We start from the raw sequence: 22,026 nt of genomic DNA, 5'->3' as shown, positions 1-22,026 counted from the left end.
AACACGTCAGGGGCAGAGGCATACAGCTTCCTACCTGAAGTCCCTAAAGCACATCCCACTTGGTGCTGCAGCCCCAGCTTCTGTGCAAACACAGCCCTGAAAACGGCTGTTCTTGAGAGCTTGGTGGCCTCAGCAGGGCAGGGTGGGACTTCTCCTCCTTGTCTTTGTCCCTGACCTGCAGGTCAGCACACAAATGAGGACCCAAACAGCAACCAGGCTAGCCTCTATCCTCTCATCTATCCATTACAAAGACAAAGAAGAAAGAACACAGAATGAGGCTGGGAAGGCCAAGATTACGTGCCTTGGTCCTTTACAGCTATGACTCTGGCTGCAAAGTGCGCATCGGGATGCTTGTGGAGTCATCCCACTTGCAGGCAGGGGACTGGGAGGTGTCTGCTGAGGAGGCTGCCTGTCCCACATTGAACTTTGCTACAGCACTGTAGGGCCAGGGCAGACAACATGAACAGCACTGCAGGTCTTCCCAAAGAGAGCGTTTCTCATTCTCTCACCAGCTCACCCTGAAGTCTCTGCCCCTCATACTCAGCATTAACATCCTCTGCTAAACCCTTGGCATCAGGGGGAAAGAAGAAACAGGAAGCACTGTGCTAGGACTCAGGCAGAATTGACGCAGGAGCTGGACAGCCAGCTAACCGGCAGACAGATGCACTGACACAGGCAAGTGTCTGTGTTCTTCCAGCCACACCACTGATGTCAGCCAGACACAAGGAGGTGACCTGAGAAACGCCTGCAGAAACATATAAATCAATATAGCGGATGCTTGAGCTCACAGACAGAACGACGTAAGCACACAAGCTACGTTCATTTGTTTTCTCACCAGTAAATGTTAATAACTCCATCTGTAATTAGAACATCGAGATTGTGCTCTAGTAGAGACACATTTGTTTATGGAAATGTGACAGTCTCACAGCAGGCTGGAGGTGCAGAGACAGGCAACCGGAAACCAGCAGGTCTGAGACTAGAATATCAAATTTCCAACCTAAAAAAAAAAGAAACCCAAACCTTCTTAAATCTCTTGGGAATGGCATTCAGGGAGGTGAGGTGCGCTTTGGTTCTCAGACATGGAGGGTGCTGTGGACACGGCCTGTACCTTTCAGACCTGCTCCTCTGGGGTCCCCTTGGTCTCCCAAGTACCATAGGTAACCCACACTGTGACCTCAGGGACCTGAGCCCAGAGCAGGACCTGCCACCCCGAGCCTCTGCCTGACAGGGCAGTACAGATCTGCCTGCACTGGGCACCCGGGTACCCTCATACAGCAGCTGGCACCCAAGGCTGAGGGAGCCTTCTCATCCTCTCAAACAGCCACCTAGGTTACCTGCACCTAAACGGCAAAGTCCAGCAGAGCTCTGAGCAAATGGCTTACAGCCACAAGCAGACCACAGGAAGAACAGTCTGACTCTGTTACGCAAGTAGGGAATAGCCTCAGAACAGATGAGGAGAAAGGGTCTTACAAGTTAGCTCAAAGTATTTCCCAGGCTACAACAGTTAAACAGGGAAAATACCACTCTTGGTGCAGAAACAGCAGTGGGATAGCTGTCCTGCACCATGTCTCAGACCTGGCACAGAGCATTCAGGCAGCTGAAGGCTGGAGAAGTGCTGACGTGCTGGGTGCATTGAGGAGAAACGTGATCTGCAGGCCAAGGGAAAAAGCATCGAGAAGCAAATGTGCTACTGGTGCATTTCCAACAAGCCCGGGCAAAGCACTGACAAGCATACAGCAGGGATCGGTCCTGTATCAGCAGAAAGGAGGAGGGCCTGCCAAAACCCTACAACTCTTTGTCTCCTTTCCATCTCCTCCAGTCAATACAAAGCTCCCTGCACACTTTACCTCTATGAACTAGCCAACTAGACACCAGGCCTACAAAGCTTTAGTCTTGCAGGCTTGGCTTCTTCAAAGCAAAAACTAAGTGCACCTTTGCCCTGGGTCCAAAGTCCTCCCAACTGGCTTTGCACCAGGCCTCAAATATCTACCACTAAAGGGCATCACACCTTTCTTTAGTGCACATCAGCTCCCAGCCCCGGTGTCGGCAGGTACTGTCACTGTCACAGCCAGCTCCAACCCCATGCTGCTCAGAGCACCATTTTGTGGTGGCTTGCACACTGCTGACTGTGTACATCCCAATGCTCAGGAACCCCATGTCCTGCTTCCAGCATAACTGTAAGCACTGCAAACCACAAAAGTAACCCTGAGCTGGGACGGTGCCTGGCACGGATGGTAGTGGACTATAACAGTGGGGAGTATTTGCATCCATGTAAAACCTAGGTTTGAGTTTCACAAAGGTCAGGAACATATCCACTTCACAACTCAGTCCCTTTCAAAATCACCCAGCATAATCACAAAAGCCTTGCCTTTGAACATCAGTAAAACACTTCATGCTGTCTTCGCCCACTGGAAACTCTCGATCTTGCCAAGTGATATGGATTGGGCTCCAAACAGCTAGGTCTTTTTTTATGCCTCTTTTTTTACAGGAACTCCCTCCAATCTGATGGTAGTGCTTTCGAGTCATATGGTGCCCTGAACATAATGTACCACGCCAAGAAGGGCTGTACCACAGCCTGAAACCCAGTACGCTGTGGTTCACACTCTTCACATCAGAGCTGGCTAATCTGTCCTGAGCCTAAGAGCAATTTGGTCTCTCTGGCCCTGCATTTTGCCCTCATGCTGCATGTCCCACACTGCTGTCTTCCTGCCTCAATTTTCCCATCCCTTTGAACTCTGGTGCTCCTGGGCAAGGGGTGTCTGTTCCTGCCTGGCCATCAGGGAAGGCCTGATGATGGCCCCTTCCCCTCCAAAGAGGTTTGGCAGAACAGTGACACCCACACATCACCGTGATGCAGTTCTGCTGCCAAGCCAGCTCGACTGCCTCCACCTGGCTACAAGGAACAACATGGCCTGGTACCTGGCATTCCTGCACCATGAAGGAGAGGTCCCCAGTCCCATCTTGTTTGCTTACTGACAAACACTATGGAGTCTCAATGCCACATGGACACCCTCAATGGTGCCTCACAGGAACCTATCCATGATGTCTCTGCCATCAAGAGAAAGCCCAATCTATCAAACAGTTCTCCACACCAATCAGCTCTCTGTTTGCACTGCAGAATCACAGTCACCCTGATTTACAGTAAATTTTGAGTGTTTCATTAGTTACCAAATCAAAGACTTAGGTTACAAATATATCTACTTGTCACTTTCCCTTCAAGTTCCTAGGTTATAAATCTCAGAAAGATATCAAGTTTGTCTGCCAGATTGTTCTTTATAAAGGAATACCACTTACTGTTTGGCTTCCCTTGTTTCCTGTCGGCATACACTGATAGTAATCCAATAAACCATTAGAACATCAAGACCAATGAGGAGCTGGACCGCCCACGGTACATTCTGCAGAGCAGTGGCCATATGGCAACCAAATCATATAGCTGGGAGTAAGTCCCAGATAACAGGGCTTCCTCACCTATCACTCAAAATCCCAGCAGTAGCAACTTCACCAATTCCCAGTAGACTTTTAGCAAAGACAAGGATGGAGACTTCATGACCTCACAATACCAGTAGTTTTCAGCTTCTAGTTTATGGATTCCATTGCCACAATGGCTGTTCTTCATGGGTTGCCATCTTGATTATCTCCTGCATGACTATTATCATTATTTATACTACTTGCATATGGCCTGCACTTTCCTTACAACCTCTGGGCCTGCCCCAGGCTAGCTCTCCCATACTTCATTTTTTAAGTGAGAGTCACTATTCACACAGGATCTTTACTGCACAAATACCACTTTGGATTTCAAGCACTGTTAAGGAGAGCTGCTCAGGTGCAAGACATCTGGCCTGGCATAAACACAAACCAATCTCCCTGGTGATTTCATATTTACTCTGAATTTTTCCATGTCTCTCATTTCTCAAGTGACTAAATACCATCTTATCCCTTTTGCACAGGGGCATGTTTTTAGCAGGAGCTCTGCACTCTTGCAGCTCTCATTCCTTTTTCCTTTGTTTATAGTAACCTCACCTCATCCTAAAGCTTCTGATCTTAATCCCCTTGTGTAGAGGGGAGTACCACATATTCATCTTTCCTCAGGCCTCGTATCTGTTTCCTGCCAGTCACAGACTGAGTATTCTCATTTACACCCAGCTTTTCCTCGAGCGAAAAATGTGTGCGCCTCTCATAAAACTGGGTTTCAATCGAGTCTCTCAAGGTCACATTGACTGTTTCCTCCTCTCCTCTGCATGACAGAAGTCTTTACCCCCTTGCAGCACAGTATTCAAAGACACAAGAATTCTCTTCACTGGGTGCAATTACAACCACTTGCCTATGAAGTATGATCAGCACTTCCCACCAAGGAAACTCCTTGATGATGCAAGTCACCGAATAGTGGCAAGGAGCATCTCTCTGAGGAGTCCAAGCCACCTCTCAGGGCTTCACAGCTGATTCTTCACCAGAGGCTGGCAGAACACCCTAGTGCATCAGCCCTGAGAGCATCCCTATCCCTTATTCTGTAGCATGAAAGCTGCTTGAGCAGCGAGCAGGTTTGCGGGTAAGCTCCTCTTGCCTGGTCCTCCTGCCCTAAGCTGACACCACCAAACTAGGCATGCACAGGACTGAGGCATTACCTCTCCTGGATGGTACTTCAGAAAAGCTTCATGCATCCTTCTATTTGGTTTGCATGGCCACGCTTTGATAGGAAGCGGGGTGCAGGAAAGGGCTCCTACAGGAGTGGCTTCTGTGAGAAGCTGCCAGAAGCTTCCTCCATTTCCAGCAGAGCCAATCCCTGGCAGCTCCAAAGCTGGCCAAGGCTGGATGAATTAGAAATGGAGGTAACTCCTTTGCAATAACATATGTAAAAAGAAAGAAAGAAAACGTTATTGTGCAGTTGTAATTGCAGTCAGAGAAGAGTGAGGTGAGAACATGTGAGAGGAACAAGTATGCAGACACTGAGGCCAGCAGAGAACTAGGGAGGGTAGATGCTCCAGGTACCAGGGCTAGGATTCCTCTGTAGCCTGTGGTAAGGACCATGGTGAAGCAACTGTGCCCCAGCAGTCCATGGAGTACCATGGGGATGCAGAGATCACCTTCCGGTCCATGCTGGAGCAGGTGAATGCCTGAGAGGAGGCTGAGAACCTGCAAGAGACACGTGGAGAGAGGAACCATGCTGGAGCAGCCTGTCCTTGAAGGACTGCACCCTGTGGAAGGGTGACCCATGCTGCAGCAGTTTGAGGGGTGCTATTGCCTGTGGGATGGACTCACAGAGTACCAGTTCACAAAGAGCTGTTGCTCATGAGATGGACCCATGTTGGAGAAGTTCATGGAGGACTGTCTCCTGTGGGAGGGATCCCACAGTGGACCAGGGGAATGACTCATTTCCCTAAGCAGCAGGAGAAACAACAGGTGATGAACTGACCCTAAACTCTTATTTCCCATCTCCCTGTATTACTGGGATAGGAGGTAGATCTGGGCAGAACATGTTTTTAAGGTGTTATTTTACTTCTCATTATCCTGCTCTGATTTTGTTGGCAAGAAAATCAAGTAATATCTCTAACTTGAGCCTGTTTTGCCTGTGATGGTATTTGATGAGTGCTCTCTCCCAGTCCTCAACTCAGGAACCGTTCATTACATTCTCTCTCCCCTGTCCAGCTGTAGAAGGGAGCAAGAGAGTGGCTTTGGTGGATGCCTGGCATTCAGGCAGCGTCAACTACCTACACCCTTCTTGAGCAATTGCTCCACAGGGACATGTGAAAATTGAAACCATGCATCAGCTCAAGAACAGTGGCAAAATGGGCCCATGTGCTTAGAGCAGCATCCCTGGAGATGGTGCTTAGTGGCACATAGAAAAACCCTCCTTCCCATACTGGTGAAGAAGCTTGGCACTAGCAGGGAAGGGCCCACCAGCCTGGCTCTCTCATCCAGCAGCTGACACCCAGAATGCAAACCAGGAAGCCTAGAAGGAACCCTCTTCCCTCGTGGGCACTGAGGGACAGGCTGCCAGGGTACTGCATGAGCTTCAGCAGGAGCAGCCTCAGTGCTTCTCCTAAAACAGGAACATCTACTTCAAATTCTGGCACCGGCACCCTTCCTGTAACAGATAAAAGCTGATTCCTTTCCAAGGTCCTTCAGCAGATTGCAGCTTCAAGTGTTTACAATTTGCAGGCTGAGGATGTTCTCACCTTTTCCCACCTTCCTTGAAGCATTCCTAAGATAGTGCTTGCCTACAAAGGACCCACAGCACAGCCGAACACCAAAGGTCAAGGTAATCACAGCCCTGCAGCAAGCAAAATTGAGCTCCCTTTATGACTTCATGCTGAGTTGTAAAGAGATTTGGCAGCTACAGCAGAAGGAGGAAAGTCTTCAATTATTCCTCAACAACAGAAGATATCAGCAAAGGGCTCTCACAGCAAGAGGTCCGGATGTGGCCAGCAAGCCAGGACAGTTATAGGAGGCCATCTAGGAATTCACTTTCTGCATCTACTGGGGAAAACTCAAGAGATTCAGGGTTCCAGCAACAGCAGCACAGCCCAACCCATGGCACCAGGGCACTACACACAGGGTTGGCATGGCATCCAGTACAACCAAGTGCAGCTTGGCAATCTTGACCACAAACATGTCCAAACTAGGACAGCTGTGCCTACTGGAAAAACTTTGAGGCCCTACAGCACATGGTTCCCCTTCTGCACTCTGTCCCAGCAGCTATTGAACTCCAGTAAGAGAGACCAATTTTGACCTCCTGCTGGGCGCTGAATAAATAACAAAGGTCACAGCAGAGATAGATGGACATTAAACAGAGCATTGAGACTGTCCTTGCTCCATAGTCTGAAAGATCTGTTGGACCTCACTCAGCACATCAGGACCCAGAGATGTCCCAATTCCTCTTCTATGTGATATTTGCTCTGATGCTGCCAAAGAGATCTAATCTGGAGACAGGTGCCCAATAACCATTACCTGCTGGGAAAAATGAGGGTTGTTGAACATCTACCTCTTCTTGAGTTTTCAGGACAACTCTGCCTGCTTTTGACTGCTGGGGCTGGGGTCTGCAGGCAGGAGTCACTGGCATGCACCAGGCTGGGCCCTCAGCCAGCCACTAGCACTTGAGAGATGCTGATCGGGCTCTTCTTTTCAATGGTTTTGCTCCACCCCACTGGGCTTGGCAAGAGGAGCTGGGCCTGGCTTGGGAACACAGGGAACAAAGCGCCAGTTGGGCGCTGCGTACTGAGATCCAGCAGAGACCAAGGAACACTGAAGTGGTACTTCAAGGTAAGCAGCCTGGCTCCCAGACCCACTGATAAAGGCGTGCAAGATAAAGCGGCTGTTTGGGCTTGGAGGAGGGCACTGAATTTTTGGTAAGACGCGGCAGTGTGAGCCTCATGTCATCCAGGCTCTATCTCAATGTTAGGGCAAACAAAGAAATAGTACTTTAACTGGATGAAGCTGCTCTGAGTCACTGTTTATCCATGGAGCACAGCTCCACACAAGCAAATATCAAGCCTATGAGAGTCCATTAAAGACTGCAGTTTAGTAACCTGAGCTCCTCTTGCCCACAGCGCCAGCTCAAGCCAGGGTGCTCACATCTACTAAGACCACCAAAACCCTAACTTGATATGAGGGAAATGGCTTGGACATCACCTCAAAGACAATGTGGAGTACACCAAACACTGGACTAAGGCATTCCTGCCTTCACCTCTCTGCTGGAGGTGAACGGTCCTTCAGCCCAGATAGACCAGTATTACACAGAAGGACTAAGACCAGACACCTGACAACCCCCTCAGGCATGCCAGACTTTCCTGGGCTCTGCTGCTCCAGGCAGTGGCACTGAAAGGAAAACAGATATGGGTGCATTCCATGGGCTTGGGTTTGGAGAACACTCAGGAGCAGCTAAGCATCATAGCCTGGAGCTGCTGTAAGGCAGCTTGCACACCTGGAGGCTGCTTTCCATGGAAGGCACTACCCTAAAAAGAGCAAAAAGCAGTGGTGAACAGCCTAATGGGAGTTGTAGCAGCTAGCCCTGAAAGAGACATGTTTAGAAGAGCTGTGCTATTCCCATCCCACCACATCTGCTGCTAAGCCCTTCCGCCTCAATCCTTATTCTGGCTGTATTTCCTGAGACCACCTTTCCCTCCTAAAGCCTTTCAATCTCTGTGCTTCCAGAAATTACTTCTAATGTCGAAAAAAAACAGTGTGGTGGGTCCAGGCGCCCCAAACCTGAGGTGACATCTATCTCTGACTTCGTGTCTCCATCCTTATGTGAAGTCTTGAAGTCTGATGGTCACCCCGTACAACCCTAACCCCCTGCTGGGCACAGTTACCAGCACACAGCACAACACTGCCAGGATGCACTAAAACATGCCATGGGCTTCTACCAAGAAATCACATTCCCAACTCTTCACCTTCTATGCAAAGGGCGTCTGCCTGGCTGGACTGATGTGAAGTGCAGCATCACAGAGGGGGGCAGGAGGGGCCGTCACCCAAATGAAAAGGAGCCAGTGGACTCTGAAGACTCAGGGTATCTAGAGACAAAACCCCTGTTCTTTGCTGGTTCACAGGGGTGAACATGTTGCTACGTCATTTCTGAATGGGGACAACAGACCACCGGTATTGCATGAAAAGAAACCATCCAAAGCAGTGGCTGAGGCATTTTCTTTATAGGCATGAAGTTTGCTTGGCCTTCCCAAACACATCACAAGAGCAGGAGGATAAAAACCCTAGTCAATTAGTAGACTATGGCATTCTGAGATATTATACTAATTAATAACCCAGATGAGATTACTGCCTAGTATTTCTCCTAATGCAAATCTTTGGCAACTGTACAGGATAATGCTTGTTAAGATATTTCTTCAATCATCTTCATGCAAAAGAAATGAGGAAAGCTCCCAAGTACATACTTATCTTGAAACACTTTTACTGAAGTCATCATAAGTACATGGCTGAATTAAAGTGTTTACCCAAAAAGGGACAGACTTGAGTACTGTGCTCTGCTTCAAGCACCAGATGTTTTCCAAGACCATTCTCTGGACTCTGGCTATGTGCAGCAGTTACCAACCTAGCCCCAGTTGGGTGCCTCAGGGTAGAGGCAGCAAAGACCAAGAAGTTTAAGTAGAATTTTTCTTTAATGATGACAAATAAGTTCCTGCAATACACTTCATAGCAACCAGCTAAATAAATGATCCTAGACCAGAAAGCTTTCTTCTCTTCCTGGGGAAATGGTTTTGGCAGGCTTGAAAAGCATGCAATTTCTCTAGATTCTGCTTCCAAATTTCACTACTTCTGCTTCTCACTGCTTCTTTAAAAATACTGTTCTCCCTTCTCAGCAAGGGGATTGTAGATCCCTTGCTGACAGAAGACATCTCTTACCTGCCTCCGCTTCCCTCAAGCTAAAGTCTGTACACCTGTCATTCTTCCAAGCACACCTTTCCAGTGTGACTGTTGCCACAGCTGATGTCTCTCTGTGTGGTCAGCATCTTTCTACATGTATTGTGCCCAAACACCCCAAGCACAGAGATGGCTAGAGTCAGAGTGGTACTGCAGCCTCCTTGCTCTGCAACCCAACTCCTTTCCGCTCTTAGCCTGACAGGCCAAAGGGTTCTCTTTCAGTCACATTATGGCCAAATATACATATACCCCAGTACTCTGTCATCCTAGCTTGTCCTCTCACTTCCCATTTCCTTCCGGCACAGCTGCCTCCCATGGTGTCCAAACTGTCCATAGAGGGAGGGCAAAGTAAGGTTTGTTTTTATCTTTTAATTAAAAAAATAAATAAACACAGTATTTTGATAAGTGTCAATTGCTACAAGGAGAACTTCAGTTTTCCCATTTATATCAACAAACATTACAACATCCTAGTTGTGCTATTTTTACATAGTGGGAAACACCCGAACCTTGTTACCAGAATTGCTGCGGATCATCAGCATCAATTGGCTTGCAAATTAGCTCTTGGCAAATGCAAACACACAACACAACCTTTGTTACCTCCACTGATCTTACAGGGTATTTTGAAAAGGTCTCCTGCACTGAAGCACTCAAGCTCCCTCAGAGTAATCCCAAGCAGCCGTATGATCTAGAATTTCCTGCACTCTTACTGGGGCAGGCAACCTACAGACACGAACGGCAGAGATAAACTCCATTAATGCATAATGGAGGCTTCCTAACACTTATTTTTTAGATTATGGCATGGAAAGACATGTGCTACACATCACAGATAAGGCAGAAGTCTCCCACAGCACGTTTTCCTTTTTATCAATGGTAAAAGTATAGCCACACTGCTGCATTTTGCAAGCCAATCAGACTGTTCTGGGATGCCTCTTCCAACACACCCCAATCAGCTCTGAGGAGGAAGCCCAGGAAAGCCCTAGGCAGCATTAGGTTTACACAGCTTAAAACACAACCCGGACAATGCAGAGTAAGGCCAGACAACACTGCTTACCTGGGCAGCAGACCAAGCAAAGCCTCCTCCCCCCAAACTGGAGAGCTCTCAGATTCAGTTTGCACTTTGCTATCCACCACCACGCCCTCCCTAGAGCTCCCAGGGAAGCCTGCAGCTCCTTTCCCCCAGTCCCCCTCATATTTAGTACGGGGGAAGGCTGCAAAGTCAGCTGTTCCCCGCTTAAGACCATCCAGGCATGCCAACTTACAGCTCCTCCTTGAATCACAGCCTCCTGAGAAGGGTACATCATATCTCCTCCCTATACTGCTAATGCTGGAAACACATCCCAGGCCAGGACAGTGTGCAGCTGTCCCCAGAGCAAACCTGACAGCCACGCTTAGTCCTCCAGGGCCTGAAACGGGAAAGCACAAGGGCGCAGGAGAGCAGCAATTCCTCCAGCCTCCTGTCCTGGGTGGCTAGCCCCGCTACTGCTGCTGCCCTGCTCACCTGTTTATGCCCAAGACTTGCCACAGTAATCCTGTCACAGCTCTGTAAGTGAGGAGGCTGGAATTTCACAACTGGCACCCTGCCCTCTGCTTATGCTACTTGACCGGCATCCCAGTCAAAGTCTTCAAGAGTCCCCACATACTGAAACTGGGTCTCTACTGAGGCTGTGGCGCCAGCCATGGCTGCTGGGGACAGACTGCCAGGTCCGGGTGGCAGGGACACATCCTGTCAGAGCCAACACTGTGAGCTCTGTGATCAATTTTGCCACAAGCATCTCTGCTGGGCTCCACCTCGTGCACCCACACCAGGCACGTGCGTGTGACTCGTTTACTGCAGCGCACCAGAAATCCACAGCCCCAGCAGTGGTTTAGGGGCAACACTTGCTCTCCAAGTGGCACAGGCACAGGGATGTGTATGTGTGACTCCTCGGCATTCAAAGAAAGATCCCTTGCTTGGGGGCTTCTATTTGGCAACCCAGTGGGCACTGCAAAGCATCCCAGGGCAGTTACCTGCTCATCTTAAGAGAGTCACACAGATGCTGGCTATACACCTTCTCCTGAGTCAGGGACCATCTCAACAGAAGGGAGCTGACAACTACCAAGCTCCCAGTTTCACTTCACTGCTGCCAGCCAGCAGTACTTTAGTCTCTACATGGAACACCTGCAGACCCTCAGGGCTAAGTTTAGCCCAACACAAGCCACTTGCATCTCACTCCTTCCTCCTGAATCCTACCTGCTTTCAATCCTACCTATCTAATATCAATCTACACATCACAGATTCACAGAATCATTAATGTTAGGAAAGACTTCTAAGATCATCAAGTCCAACTGTTAACCCAGCACTGCTGCATCCATCATTAAACCATGTACCCAGGTGGCACAGCCACATGGATTTTGAATACTTCCAGGGATGGGGATTCCACCATATCTCCAGACATCTTGTTCCAATGCCTGAAAACTCTTTCAGTGAAGAAATTCTTCCTAAAAATCTAACTTAAACTTCCTCTGGTGCAACTTAAAGGCATGTCCCTAAGTCCTGCCACTTGTTAGGTGGGAGAAGACACTGTCCCACATCTATCTACAACATCCTTTGAGGTAGGTACATGTGCTCCCCATTAGCGTCCTCTTCTGCAGGTTAAACATCCCCAGCTCCCTCAGCCACTCTTCATTAGATTTGTGATCCACTACCCTTCTCTGGACATGCTCCAGCAGCTCAACATCCTTGTAGCGAGAAGCCAAGCAGGGCTGGTAGGGGTGGGAGGCTCTGGATAGCATCTCAGGGCCAGGTAAACAAGGTTAGAGCTCAGGAAGCATCCCCTCAGCCACATCCACAGCTGCCCCTCAATGAGGGGTCACTAATGCCCCTGCATGCCTGAGCTGTACTCCCAGCTCCAGGCCCAGGTCCCACTAAGCCGGTGATCACCACAAAAAACTCTTCCCAATATAGCATCAGTTGCCTACTTATAATGTGATGTTTACTAACACCAAACACACTCCCGTTGGAAGTGGAAGATGAGATAAGTCAAGGAAGCTTGAGCAAGGGAACTTTCTTCTGTCGTGGGAAGATGAGGGGATCGTGGGAGGGTTACTCAGGGATGGGTGCTGCAGAATCAGCTGATCACCTGCAGTTCCCTCACCAATGCAAGGAGATTTAAGGGCACACTTATTCTTTCACATCAGACTCCTAAGCTCTGGGAATGCTTTCCTGTGAAAGTGTGAGATCAGATCTAGCGCAAAGGAGCGTGCCAGCAACCCCTTAGAGCCCACTCCAGGCTTGAGAAGCACTAAGTGCCAGCAGGTGTTGAAGCACCAATTTAAAATGAAGGCTCTGAAAACCTTCTGACAGTTCCTGGGACCTTCTTGCAGCAGCTCAATAAAGCACTGCTGGTTGCTACAGCACTTTGAAAGGACCTCTTAAGGTGCCCATCTCCAGGGGAACCACAACCCCTCCAGCCAGTGGGTGGGGAAGCAACCCCCACTGCTCACCCTTGCTCAGCCTGCTCTGGAGGGTCACTCCGCTATTCCATTTGCTCAGTGCCCTGGGAAGATTTGCAAGGACATCTGACTGCTGAGGCACGAGTGACACCAGCCTTCAGCTGTGGGCAGAGATGAGCAGGACAAGGTTTGCTATGGCTCTCAAAGCAGGGTAGGAGAAGGAAAGGAATTACAACCCCAACTCCCCAAGGCACAATCTCACACCTGGAATACTGTCCAAGGCAAGAAATGAGTGCCTTCTAGGACTCCTTGAATTTTGCAGACTTTCTCCAGTGCCAAGCTACACCCCATCCTAAACGGCTGGAAACAGATTCCATGTGATGTTATTGAACTGCATGTCCATATGGTGGCAGATCAGATTCTTGAAGTCCCTCCAGGCAAAACAATCAGTGCCAGACCCCAACTCTTTCTAGAGCCACCACCACATTCTCCATTTTTCCCTCCTGGCTGAATCCAGCCATCTCATTATGCCAGGCTAATTTTTGGAACCTCACATTTTCCTCTCCCATCTTTGAGAAAGTTATTGCTCTCCGGCCCTCAAATAGCCAACATCTCTTCCACCCTACCAAACTCATAATGGACCTCCTGGCTCCCTTCCCCAGATTTATCTTCTATGCCACTGCACTTACCAATCCCAAATGTGCTGACTGGAATGCATATTTACATTAAGAGGCTGGATCAGTTTCTGAGTTTTTAACCTTTCCTAACAGGCAAGGGAGGGTTGGTGTCAGGGGCTTTACCAGGAAGCCTCAGCTGACTTCCTAGTGCATGTTCAGCCAAGGCTTGGAGTCCAGAGGCATGGCTGGAGCACGGGACATTGTCACACACAGGGTCCAGGAGCTGCTGGACAACTGAGTAACAAGTTTTGGCTAGAAGCCATCCACTCAGCTTACCCTTGTGTAACAGCCCTCCAGCACGGATCAACAGGGGTGCAGGATTCTGCACTCCATGCACCACCAGAAGTGAAGGCACCAGCAACTCTGCCCATGCCTAGGATGATCCTTTGCTCCCTTCATCCTCCTGGTTCACCCCTGTACCCACTCTATGCCAGCTTCCCACACATCCACATAGCAGCTCCCGGTCATCCTCACCCCTGCCCACCTGCTCCTCCCAGCACCGATTCACCCGCCCCAGCACTGACTCACTCTCTGCTGCTACCAACCATGCATCCAGCCTGCCTCTGGCATGCCCACCACTCCAAGACAGAGGGTGAGGAGCCAGCACTCTGCTTTGGAGAGCAGCAGTGAAGCAGCATGGATCCACAGCACAGGAAAACCTGCCTGTGCTCTCATCCCACCCTGAACAGCTGCATGACCACAGGTATGCTGCTGATATGCTCCATGCCTCTGTTCGTCAGAAACACATACAGCTCCTCCCAGGGAGATAACACAGCTCATTTCCAGCCACTGGAAAGACAACCCACTTTCCAGATGATAATACTAGCAGCACACAAGTACTTGCTGCTGCCTGCACTCTCACCTACAGTCAGCTGAAATCCCCGTTGAGTTACTAGGAGCGAAGGGTATGTCTTGCAGCAATGGACCTCTGCTCCCGTTGTTAAGGTTCAGGAAAGCAGCAGGGAGCTGTCACTGCCCTGCTGTCCCCTCTTCTGCTCTGGCTTGTGAATTTACCCCTCTCCTGGATGAGTAACACCTGTCTTGGAATTAGCCACAGGATTAAAACCAATGATGTTTTTGCGTGGTTTCCCAGCTGCTTGACAGAGCAACTGCAAGAGCAAAAGCTTCACACTGCCCCTGCCACCTTGGTCAGCTCCAAGCAGACAGTGAGATGCTCAGGTGGGCAGCAGTGCACCTTGTGAAGTTTTGCCACTGCTAGTTTAATTTTCCATCCAAGGTCAGTGCTTAGACTCTCCAGGGCCAGGTATGCTCTCTGCCCTCCAGGGAGCATGCAGAGGCACCAAGCTGCAAGTTTAACACAAAAAATGAGAAAGAGAGAATAAAACATTCCTCATCCATGTCTAGTCTGAGTCACAGGACCCCATGCCAGCCGCTGCACAGCCTCTCCTGCAGGTAGCATCCACCTTTGGGTGGAGTGAGGCTGCTCTGCTCAGTGCCCCCAGCTGCCACTCCCCATCCATGGGCTCTTCATTCTACACCTCATGCAGCTATTAAGTGTCTCCTCCTGCTATCTGCCACCTGTCTTCACTGCCACATTTTCTCCTTTAGTTCTCTCCTGCCTGGAGAGGTAGGGTTTAAGTTTATGTTAGGGAAAGGGGGGGAGGGATGTCAACAGAGACAGCACATATGCCTGTCCATTTTTCTTTTCACATGGCATTCACAGTCACCAGATCAGGAGAGTGGAAATCACATCTTGACTGTTCTCTCTGGTATTTGCTTTGGTACCACAGTATGGGAAGGTTGGGAGGTTCCTCCCCTAGCACTGCAGGCAGCAATGTGTACCAGCAGGTCTTCCTCCTGGATCTTCTTCTACCTACTCACTTACCAAACAATGGGACTGCTATGTCCTGCCATCTCTAACACACATACTTTAAGAAGTACAGGCAGATAAAAAACACAACAAAACAACCCAAGAAACAAAAATCCCAACACCAAACCACTGCTCTCCAGCCACATTTGAGTCTCAAACCCTCTTATCCTGAAATCCACCTGCCACGAGACTCCTGCAGGCAGAAAGAGTATGAAAATGTACACCTGTCTAAATGGGAAGACAGAGCAGGAATAACAAGGCAGCAAAGTGCTGGCGCTGGGATAGGAGGAGAGGGTGTTGGCCAAGAGCTCTTTGAGTCTCCAGAGCATGCTCAGAAAGGAGGAGTTGGTAGAAAGGGCAGGTTTCGCAACCAGAAACGTTCCTTGCAAGTCAAAGGATGCTCTGATATGCTAGAGTGGGCTTCAAGGCAATTAGAGGATGATAAGGATCACTGACAGGATGGAGACAACCAGAGGGAAGAGAAGGAAACAGACGGAAGAGCAGGTGGGCATCTTTGCCCCAGGCCAGACAGGCTCATCACCCTGCAGTAGTTTTCCAGGACTAGGCTGGGAGTTTCCAGCCCACACACCTACTCAGCTACAACATGCAGCACTACCTGTACCACTGCTTCGAAGGGCTGGAGTCTACTTTCACCAAACGGGTTTAAAATTTTCTTTTCTTGCTCCAAGAAATGCAGTGCAAACAACACAAGACAGGATATATGTGCTGCCGTTCAAATAGCAAAGCCACCTCTGCCTACAGTGTCCTGATGCCTTGAGAAGGCTGACCTAGAACAGAGGCTACACAGAGTTAAAGAATAAAGTAGGGATTTATTAAAAGGCCTCAGTGGATACACCTTGGGCAGCACAAGAGCCTGGCCAGGGCTACACCCAAGACAAACCCAAAAATGATCACAAAATGGACAACTGGTGGCACACTTTTATAAGTTTTGGTCCATCTGCATATTGGAGTTAATTGTCCAATTACAGCTTCAGATTATGAAGTCCCATCCTTCTTGTCTTCTCTCTTCAGTCCACCATTGTTTATGCTCTTGGGCCTGAAACTTGTACAGGTTGTCCTTGGTCCCAAGCTATAAAAGGAATTGTTTTGTCTAGCTACTTTGTAAAGACAGCTTACCAACACTTAGTATGAAGCTCAGAACTACACACTAAAGCAGCACAGAATCTGAAAAATATAAAAGCTAAAACTTAAAGCATAATTTCCCCCTTTTGGTACAGCCAATGCTGCTCTATCCAATTCCTGCTCCAAGCAGGAGCTGGATGGAACATGGTAAGAATGACAGAAGGAGCCTGCTTTGTTCTCTATTTACCAGACACACACTTCCACTCATTCCCATGTATTCTGAAAAGAGGCTCAACAAAACTGCCCACCTCCTCTACTTAGATTGCCCCATCTCTTCTCTTCCCCAGATACGCAAGCTCCATCTAAAGATCCCATTTGATCTTTCCCATCTAGCCGCCCCCAGAGACATCTGCAAGCACAGCTGTGTCAGACACAGAGGCAAAGACCCAAGCAATCAACATGTCTCCACAGGCATAAGTCTGCTGATGGAGATGCAGTTATACTGGCAAAACCGCTTCTCAGTGTTTTAAGGTGGTGGAATAAAACCAGACTTTAGAAGCAGGAGCATTTTATGCTAAAATAATGTATTGGCAGAGCAATCAAAACAGGCAGTCCTACACATCAAGCAGGTCAGAAGCTGCCGGTGTTTTGGAGGAGACACCTAATGCACCTCAGAGACATGGCCCAGACCATTCCCTACAAACCAGAGCTCCGCTCTCATCAAATGGAACAAAGCTTTGAAGAAAACAAAATAAAAAAGTGAAGTGCTGGGGGTTCTCCCCCCTTTTTGCTTAAAGTACATCAAAGCATTTGCCTTCCCTGACTTGAAACCATAGTCAGGAGCTATCTACTAGCTTTGAAATTCCCCTCCTACCCCAGGCAGTAATAAAAGACGAAGATAGAGAGCATGAGATTCCAGGAGCACTATGCAGTAGGGATTTACAAGGGATGCATCCTGTCAGGCTCACTGGATCATTTTTATTTTTAACAGCATTACAGTGTTAGTGGGTGAAAGGGAAATTGTGGATGTAGCAAGATTTTAGTGAGCCATCTGCTGCGGTATCTCACCCAGTCTCCCTTTTGAGGTTTGTTCACTGGACTAAGGAAGAAACGACACCTGACGGACTGAAAACAGGCATAATGACCCTAAATAAACTAGTAGCTCAAAGTGACAAAGCACTGCATTGCAGACTGCCAGGAACCAGAGGCAAGGGTCATCTTTGGGTTCATTAATCAATTTCACCGGCTAGGGTGCTGAGTTTGGAGAGTTGTTAGGCGCTGGCTGTTCCCAAGTACCTGTTCGGCAAAGTAGCTGGGCACCACAGAAGAAGGGATGCTATAAACCAGTCAGAGGCAGATAATAGGATGGGACAAGGAGAGGTAGGGAAAAATTCCAAAGGCACATCCACAGAGAATGGGTGTAGGTCTGTCAGGGCATCACTCTACATAGCCTGGGGCCAGAGGAGTGCTTTGTTTTACGGGACTGTCTCCTCATAAGGTAGAGGAGTCTCAACAAAAGGCCTTAGATACTAAGGAGCAACAAGGAAGGAGAAGGAGAAACCCAGAGAACAGAGGTGCACTGAAAAAGTAACAGGCAAAGACCTCCACATGCACAAGAGGAGAAGACAGCTGGCTGCATGGCTCTGAAGGTGACTGCAATGCCCGCATTTCACCAAAGGTTTTTTTTGCCACTCTTCATAGCCTAGGATTTCTACTCTACCAAGCTAATGATACATAGTCATAAAATATGTTATGCTTAAGCAGGATAACCAAGCCTTACCTTCATCTTTGCCTTGATCAGATAAACAGATTCATCTCCTTATGTTTCTCACCACAAATCTATCGCCTCAGACCTCAGACTAATACTGTAACTTTTCTGTGTTCTCTTCAATTTTTTCAGCAGCCTTTTCTGAGCACCAACATAGGAGTCAGTGTATTTTAGTATCAATCTCCCCAGCATCATCTACGGCAGTAGAGTCTCATTCTTAGGGCTACTCATTGCTGCCTTTCCACGTGTAAAATCTTCCTTACAACTAGCAGCCTTGAAGGGGCCTTAACAGTCCTCAAGATTCTTTACTTGAGGCACAGCCACTTGCAAGTAATCCAGATCTACAGACTTTCAGCTAATTTCTTCCAAAACTAACATGCACACCCCAACTCCCCAAAAAGCCCTTCAAGACAGCCTCCATTTCTGCTTCACTATCCCAATTGATATTACAGGGAACCATAAAGTCTGAACTCCCTAATTACAGGTAAAGTGACTTCCTGCCCCATCTTTATCACAACTACAGTCTTCTAAAAATGTACATTGCTGTACATTCTTACAAGACCACGAAGTTCCCTCCTCCACCTTTTCTTACTCAGGCTACACAGCCCTTCTCACAGTTCTTCTCATCTTTCCTCCCACATCATATTTCTAAAGACCTTAATTTCTACTGCCTTGCTGGATAGTCTCTTGTTTGCGCACATCCTTCTCCAAGAGTTGCCTCTATATCTGAGGCAACACTTCATCTCTGTTCAGGAGAGCACTAATTGCTTCCTGCACCTTAGAGGCGTCACTCCTAATGCAGCCTGGCACAAGGCTTTGGAGAGCACTAATTGCTTCCTGCAGCTTAGAGGTGTCATTCCTTACACAGCCTGGCACAAGGCTTTCCTTGTGTTTTCCTGCTCCCCAGAAGAGCACTAATCCTCAATCCTCAAATTCTGGCAATACCAATATCTTCCCCTCCCTGCCTAGCTAGGGTCTCTTTATCAGATAGAAACTCTTTTGATACAGCCTTGCCATTAGCTGAGGGTCCACATGGGGCATGCTTCCTATCTCCTACTCCTTTCTCATTTGTTTACAAGGCTTACACTTGGGTCACTGACACAGGCTGACTGAAGTCAAGACCTATTACGTGCGTCCATCGCCCCCGCTCACCTCCGAGGCAGGCCATCCTCTAAGGCAGGGGTGTTGACCAACTTGATGCACTACGTTCCAGACAAATGGATGCTGGTGATTTTTAACTGGCATATTCTCCCACCTCCCTAACAGAATAAACACTAACTGTTTATTCTACCTTATTAAGACAGGCTAGATTCTTTTCTTAAGAAAAGAATTAAGAGAGTCCCACTCTTTTCCTCTGTATTTCAAAGGATCAAACCTTGGACAGTCCCTTCAACAGATGTTTTCTCTGGTGGCTGCTCACCATGCAAAAGTTGCCTTAGTCTGGAAGTACTTATAGGGAAATTTCATAAGGTTTTGCCCATATAACCACATCTAATTTACCAAAATAGTCCTGTTACCTATTCTGATTTGTGCTTAGATTTGCTTTTTAAAATTAACTCCTAACCCCTGACCTTCTTTTCAAGGTGAAGACAGAGCTCTTACTGTCATATTTTATTTGTTCCTCTTTTCCATGCCTGCAGGAGCTAAGTCCTTCTATCCAAGAGCTGCATCAGCTCCTTCTGCCATAGCTGGGAGTTCACACCAAGTTTCACATCCACCGCAAACCCAGTTCCTTCCTCCCAGATTTATAACTTCGTGACTAATGCTAACTCAAGCTGCCTTTTCTGTGTTGTGAGTAATAGCGAGTCCTTGGGCAGCAACCGCAGCTCAGCGGACACACAACAATATTTCATTTCCAGGTCTATGCCTCAAGCATGGAGTTAGAGCCCAGCAAAACCAAACCACCCACTTGTATATGCTTGATGTCAGCTTTACCAGCATCACCTGAGAGCCTCCAAAACTCAACGGCTTCACATAAAGGGAGTGCAGGCCATAAGCACAGGGAGATGAAGGATGAAACCCTTTTAAGATCTTCCTTGGGACCCAAAGGCACTAAATTTTTGTCTCAAAAGCACAAGTATCCTGAGGCCATCCTCAGAGACCCTCCCAATGTGTCATTGCCAGGTGCTCTCTGCCCTCCAGTAGAAATCATCAGATGTGATAATTACTTCAAGCAGAAGACAAGGCCTGCTGCCATCTGAGTTTCCTCTAAGTACAAGATCATGCCAAGATTGTCTCTGACTTTGAAGGGTTCTGAAACGAAGTCTACTAAGGGCCACTGTTTATCTGGCAAAAGCAGGGCCAGGCCAGCACACAACTCTCCTGTCGGGTCTTCTGCCCACCCAGGGACGCCAGATGTGGGGTTTCACCCCCGGATTGGGGTGACCCCAAAAGATGGAAAAGTCCCTCCTCCAACCCATGCCTTCGAAGAAAGACTCAGCAGTCTTCTGTTGTCTGTTCTCAAGGTTGTTTATTGTTGGTTATCTACAAGATTCTTCTCCTGAACTGCTGTGGCCCGTTCAGCAGGTCAGACAAAGGCACACTGCCCTCCCAGGGGGCTGGTGCCATCTTTTATATCATACATTACGTGTTACACATTGAATGGTGACTTTCTACTCTAAACCAATCTGTGAGTGCCAACATCACCAAAGACATGGAGGCTAGGAAGGAGAAAGAAAGAGGACAGGGCACACCCAAATCCCTCCATCTTAAATCTCCTTACCCCCATGTACAAAACTTGGACCCCTGTGTACAAGGCTTAAAACCCCCCTGTACAGCACTCAAAAATCCTTCCTTTCACTTCGTGACTACTTCTACTATGCTATCTAAACTTGTGTGTGTGGCTTGTAATTCTTCATACAGAGTTAGTAATTTGCTCCATGGGCTAAGATCAAAACCCCACGTGTGTTTTTGGCTGCATGCCAGGGTCTCAGAGCCCCCTGCCAGCGGCTCTGGCCACCCAGGGCACCCAGAGGGATGTTCTGGATTCCAACACTCTCCCACCAAAAGCACTCTAGTGCAAAATTGGACTTGTAAGAATAGCACACTGCCCCTGACCCATGTCAGCAACACGTCAGGAGACAGGTGGATGATTTAAAGGAACCCCTCAGAACAGTTCTTCCACGCAGGTCAACAGGAGAAAGCACAACACCTCCCCACAGGCAACACCACATGGCGACAGAGCCAGAAGTCATACCACCGGTGGCAGCTAGCTGTCTGCAGTGATCCTCTGCAATAAGCTGGGAACAGAGACCTGCACAGAAACACGAGAGAGCATTGCTTGGGAAGGGGGTGTCAAAGCAAGCAACTTCTCTGCACAAAAAATTACAGGGGTGCAGAGGTGATGAGCACACCCAGGGAAGGGATGTGGGTAGCTCTGGAGGCATACAGTCCTTCCAGCGAGTGAGAGCAAACAGACACACAGGAAAGGTCTGCAGCAGTCATTCCTCCAGATAGAGAAAGGCAGGGAGATTTTTCAGCTTGCTGCTCAGAGGTAGCATGACTGTGGTGGTTCAGAAAAGCAATAGCAGAACACACTGAAAACAGGCAGCATGAATCCTGCCTGTGACTGCTTTTTCCTGTGCTGATGCAATGTGTTGCCTTTCTAAAACACAGTTCTTTAAGAGATACAGCCGTTTATTTAATACAACAGCACAAACAGCCAACAGAAATTGAAGTCTTCAAAACCTTGCTTTAAGCCAGACCTGTACTACCAACAGGCAGTTTCTCTGGGGAAAAACAGCATGCATAAAAGAAGAGCTCTCTCTCTCTTCCCAGCACAAGAAGACCATGTGGGCAGAGGCTGCTGGCATCAACAGTTAGACCAAAGCACTCAAGAAAAGGAGACCTTGCTCAGATGAAGTGGG

General features: G+C 48.4%; 1 protein-coding gene across 6 annotated transcripts in view; it reads right to left on the bottom strand.

The window, feature by feature from the left end:
• TMEM63B (transmembrane protein 63B) overlaps window positions 1-22,026 on the bottom strand; it is a 49,349-nt gene that overhangs the window by 23,130 nt on the left and 4,193 nt on the right. Inside the window, exon 1 of one of the 6 annotated variants that reach the window (XM_038131793.1) lies at window positions 10,629-16,119. The exons of 4 other annotated variants lie outside the window; for them this stretch is intronic. The gene's annotated coding sequence lies outside the window, so the exon portion shown is untranslated. Of the gene's footprint in view, window positions 1-835; window positions 9,912-10,628; window positions 16,120-22,026 lie in introns of those variants that run through there. One more of the 6 variants, XM_038131792.1, reaches the window with a different exon arrangement.

Source organism: Motacilla alba, chromosome 3 (assembly GCF_015832195.1).
Source record: "Motacilla alba alba isolate MOTALB_02 chromosome 3, Motacilla_alba_V1.0_pri, whole genome shotgun sequence".
Lineage (NCBI taxonomy): Eukaryota > Metazoa > Chordata > Aves > Passeriformes > Motacillidae > Motacilla > Motacilla alba.
The sequence above is the reverse complement of the archived record's forward strand: the minus strand, read 5'-3'. Positions and strand labels throughout refer to the sequence as shown.